The sequence below is a fragment of the Chlorocebus sabaeus genome, chromosome 12, assembly GCF_047675955.1.
Source record: "Chlorocebus sabaeus isolate Y175 chromosome 12, mChlSab1.0.hap1, whole genome shotgun sequence".
Lineage (NCBI taxonomy): Eukaryota > Metazoa > Chordata > Mammalia > Primates > Cercopithecidae > Chlorocebus > Chlorocebus sabaeus.
In genome coordinates, this window is record NC_132915.1 from 23,861,848 (window position 1) to 23,867,329 (window position 5,482).

The window sequence follows — 5,482 nt, forward strand, 5'->3', positions numbered from 1 at the left end:
TGCAAGGTTATAATTATGCCTAACATAATATAGCTATCCTTTGTACAACTGGATACTCATCAGTCCATACCCTCAGTGCTATTACATAAAGTTAATGACACTTAAATACTGATAGGAAGTCAATAAATCTTATGTCATGTAATAAAGGAAAAGGAAAGGAAATAAAAGGAAGATATTTTCTTAGTACAAGTTTATACACACACAAACATGGTCTTAACAAAATAAGGAGGAAATACTCCTGAAAATTACAGTCCTTGCATCTGCAACTGGTTATGTGATCATAGCTGGTATTGATGACTACCGTATTCCACTATGCATTGTGTATTCCCTTTACCTTCAGCAAGCACTTCAGCGGGTTGTGGATTTTTACCTGGTGGAGTGACCCAAACCTTCATTTCTGAAGGGTCTGGGCCATCTGTAGTTCTGCCTGGATTGGGTTATTGTAGTTTCCTCTTGGTCTTATTCACAGGGCATGGTAATACTAAGAGTTGCCCTAGGATTCCCCTGTATTCCATGCATATTCTTCATTACCTCCATTGTGGGGTAGTAGACTGATTTCCTCTTGGAAGTTTGGGCCTCAGCCAACAGTGTAACTCCTTGTTAGCCTGTTGACTTAGAAGCAGGAGGATTCCAAAGTGTCCAGGCAGCAGCTTCCAGTTTAATGGAATCATTGTTGTGTCTCCTAGTGGCAGTATTCCTTCCTCTGGAACTAAGACCTCCAGGCCAGCAGAATGGAATGCTGCAGGAACAGGAAGTAAAAATTGTGCTAGTGGGTCACTAGGTGTGATGGTGAGTGGTGCCACTTCCACTTCCACACCTTGATTCCTAAATCTGGGAATCATGGTTATGGGAGGAACAGTACCATATATTGGACGCTGATTCAGGGCATACACAGCCTTCTGAAGAACTTTGCCCCAGCCCTGCAAAGTATTGTCACCTAGTTGGTGTTGTAATTGTGACATCAAAAGGCCATTCCACCATTCTATCAATCCAGCTTCTTCAAGATGATGGGGAACATGGTAAGACCAGTGAATTCCATGAGCATGAGCCCTCTGCCATACTTCTTTAGTGGTAAAGTGAGTGCTTTGGTCAGAGACAATGCTGTGTGGAATATGTGGAATACTATGATGGTGGGTGAGGCATTCTGTGAGTCTACAATGGTAATCTTGGTCAGTGTCTATTCCAGTGAAGACAAATTGCTGACCTTTCGATGGTGGAAGAAGTCCAATATAATCAGCCTGCCACCAGGTAGCTGGCTGATCACTCCAAGGAATGGTTATCAAGGGCTCAGTGTTGGTCTCTGTTGCTGGCAAATTGGGCACTCAGTGGTGGCTGTAGCCAGGTCAGCTTTGGTGAGTGGAAATTCATGTTGATGAGCCCATGCATGACTTCCATCCCTGCCGCCATGGCTACTTTATGGGACCTTTGGACGATGACGGGGTGGCTGGTGAAAGAGGCTGAGTGGTGTCTACAGAACAAGTATTATATCCACTTAATGATTAAAATCCTCCTCTGCTGAGGTCACCCTTTGATAAGCATTCACATGAGACACAAATATATTCACAGTTGGTGACCACTCAGGAAAGTTCATCCACATACTTCTTCCCCAAATTTCTTTGTCACCAATTTTCCAGTCATGCTTTTTCCAAGTCCCTGACTATCCAGCCAAACTATTGGCTACAGTCCATGAATCAGTATATAATTGAACACCAGGTGATTTCTCCTTCCAAGCAAAGTGCATAACCAGGTGCACTGCTCGAAGTTCTGCCCACTGGGAAGATTTCCCTTCATCACTGTCTTTCAGGGATGACCTGGAAAGTGGTTGCAGTGCTGAAGCTGTCCACTTTGGGGTGGTGCCTGCATATAATGCAGAACCAGCTGTAAACTATGCCCTAGTCTTCTCTTCCTCTGTCAACTGATCATAGGAAACTCTCCATTAAGCCATTTGTGCAGGTTTGGGGAGAGAAGGCAGGGTGGTAGGAGTGGAGACCATGGGCATTTGAGCCACTTCCTCACGTGACTTACTTGTGCCTTCAGGACCTGCTCAAGCCCGATCACGTATTTACCACTTCCATTTGATGATGGAATGCTGCTGTGCATGCTAAACCTTATGGCTAGATGGGTCAGAAAGCACCCAGTTCATGACAGACAGTTCAGGTCACATGGTGACTTGATGACCCATAGTCAAACATTCAGTTTCTGCCAAAGCTCGATAACAGGCCAAGAGCTCTCTCTCAAAAGGAGAGTAGTTATCTGTAGAAGATGCCAGGGCCTTGCTCGAAAATCATAGAGGCCTGCACCGTGATTTACTTATATGAGCCTGCCAAACGCTCCAGACAGCATCCCTATCTGACACTGACATCTCTGGCATCATTGGATCTACTGGGTCATATGGCCCAACTGGCAGAGCAGCTTGCACAGCAGCCTGGACCTGTTGCAGAGCCTTCTTCTGTTCTGGACACCACTCAAAACTGGCAGACTTTTGGGTCACTTGATAAATGGGCTGGAATAACACACCCAAATGAGGAATGTGTTCCCTCCAAAATCCAAATAGGCCCACTAGACATTGTACTTCTTTCTTGGTTGTAGGCGTGGCCAAATGCAGCAACTTATCCTTCACCTGAGAAGGAATTCCTCAACAGGCCCCACACAACTGGACCCCTAGAAATTTTACTAAGGTAAACGATCCCTGAATTTTAGTCAGATTTTTTTCCCATCCTCTAGCATGCAAATGTCTTACCAATAACTTCAGTGTGTTTGCTACATCTTGCTCACTGGATCTAATCAGTATAATGTCATCAATTTAATGGACCAGTGTGATATCTTGTGGAAAGGACAAGTGATCAAGATCTCTGTGAACAAGATTATGACACAAAGCTGGAGAGTTGATATGCCCCCAAGTTAGGACAGTGAAGGTATATTGCTGACCTTGCCAGCTGAAGGTAAATTGCTTCTGGTGGGCCTTATAAACAGGAATGGAGAAAAAGCCATTTCCCAAATCAATAGCTGCATACCATGTACCAGGAGATGGGTTAATTTGTTCAAGCAATGAAACCACATCTGGTACAGTATCTGCAATTAGAGTCACTACTTGGTGATAATCCATTGTCATTCTCCAAGATTCATCTGTCTTCTGCACAGGCCAAATAAGAGAGTTGAATGGGGATGTGGTGGGAATCACCACCCCTGTGTCTTTCAAGTCCTTGATGGTGGCACTAATCTCTGCAATCCCTCCAGGTTTGTTATATTTTTTTGGATTTACTATTTTTCTAGACACAGGCAGCTCTAATGGCTTTCATTTGATGTTCTTGACTGTAATTGCCCTCACCCTATCAGTCAGGGAGCCAATTGGGGGATTCTGCCAACTGCTAAGTATGTCTATGCCATTTATGCATTCTGGCACTGGAGAAATGACCACAGGATGAATCCAGGACCCACTGGACCCACTGTAAGTCAGGCCTGAGCTAAAACTCCATTAATTACCTGACCTCTGTAAGCCCCTACATTAACTGGAGGACCATAATGACGTTTTGGACCCTCTGGAATCAACATCAGCTCAGAGTTGATGTCCAGTAGTCCCCAAAAGTTCTGATCATTCCCCTTTCCCCAAAGCACAGTTACCCAGGTAAAAGGCTGGAGGTCTCCTTGGAGAAGGATGGGAGAAAGATTAACAGCATAAATTTTCAGTAGTGTAATGGGGTCCTTCTCAAGGGGACCCGGCCCGCCTTTTATTCAAGTGGTTCTGGGTCTGTAGAGTGGCTCAAGTCTGGAAATTGACTGAGAGGCAGTGATTCTCTATGTTTATAATTTAAATTAGTCTTTTGTCCATTTGACTGGGAAGTTTTCTACTTATACAAATTAAGTAAGAATGCAGTAGGCTTCCTATCACATCTAGGAACACTGTGATTAATTAGCCAGTGCCAGAACTCTACATGAGTCAAACAATTCTGATTGCTGCTTTGCCTCTGCTGCCCATTACAGTAAGTATGCCCATCTTGCTTTGATGGTTGAGTGCCACCACTACACCCTTGCCATGTTGGGATTCAATTATTCCCTTTGCATTTAAATTTTCTAATTGAGTGACTGTGGTTCCCACTGTAAGACATGGAATCAGAGAAGAGCAATCACAGAGCTCTTCAAAGATGCAGGTGCTCCCCTCACAAATCTGTTTTGCAAAGTATTGGTCCAGGGTATGTCTTCTGGACCCGCTCAGCTGGGATGAGTTGGTCTAAAGTGACTAATGAACTCTAGCATTCTAATCTCCCTAAGCCTTTGGATCCCTTCCTCTACATTAAACCTAGGAAGACCAGGCATTTCCAACTTACTCACAGTGGACCTTCTTTGGATCCATATTTCAGCTAACCAAGCAAATAAACTATTAGAAACTTTTATAACTCCCCAAGCTGCAATATTAAATGCAGCATCCCTGCTTAGTGGGCTCATATCAGTAAATTCAGACTGATCCAACTTTACAATCCTTCCACCATTATACCACACCCTTCCACCATTATACCACACATTTATGTTCCTTCCACCATTATACCACACCCCCATACCTGTTCTCCAGATTTCTGCTTATATAAATTAGGAAACTCAAGCAGTTGTTTTGAAGTGTAGTGCACCTCTTCATGGGTCACACTGTGAACCTCACCTCTAGTAGCCTGCCAGGACTTGAGTCTAATTATAGGGCTAGAAGCAAAGAGGGGTGGGTGTTGGGGGTGGGTCCTGAGGACAATCAGCCTTGTCTTGCCTGGCAACTTCCTCAGGGGAGGCCATCATTGTTGCCTCAGGCAGCACAGGGTTTATCTTCTCAGACAAAGGTGAAAAGGTTGATGGGTCCAGGAAGGGATGCTGTCACCAATGGGGGTGGGAAGGCTGTTTTCTAGGGCAAAAAAAGCTCATCAGAGTTTACAAGCTCAGCTTCATCAGGATCCTCCCATATGTCCCCATTCCAAGTTGCAAGGTCTCATTCTTTTCCAATCAATGCCTTCATTTTAACAGTAGACACCTGGCAAGACCAAGTGTGCACCTTTCGTTGCAAGTCAGCCACTCACATGATAAGAGGTTATGTCTGATTTTCCTCAATTTCAGCCCTTTGTCTACAGGAGATAAGACTCTCACTCAGGGCAATATTAGAAAACTTGAGCCTCAGTATGTGCTTCTGGAGTCCAAAATTAGAATCCCTGAGGTCATGCTTTTCTTTCATCACTTTTCCAGTGAAATTAGGAGCAATCAACCAACTTCATTATATTCCTTGCTTCTCCGCATATGGTCAAAGATATTATGTATAGAGTCACTAACTCCTTGCCTCTCACAAGTAGTGAATCAGGAGTACCAAATGCATTTATTTTGTATAATTTTCTAAACAGTTCACACCAAGGACTATCAGTGTCCTCCATACTATTAAAAGTAGTGTCCTTAGCATTTTGGAGTGTAATTATATTAAGCAGCCAACTCTAGAAATCTCAAAACCAACTAGAGA

At 43.9% G+C, this 5,482-nt stretch overlaps 1 pseudogene; it reads right to left on the minus strand.

Annotated features, from left to right (window-relative positions):
* Positions 1-245: 245 nt before the first annotated feature.
* LOC140713104 (uncharacterized) lies at positions 246-4,554 on the minus strand (annotated as a pseudogene).
* Positions 4,555-5,482: the final 928 nt, after the last annotated feature.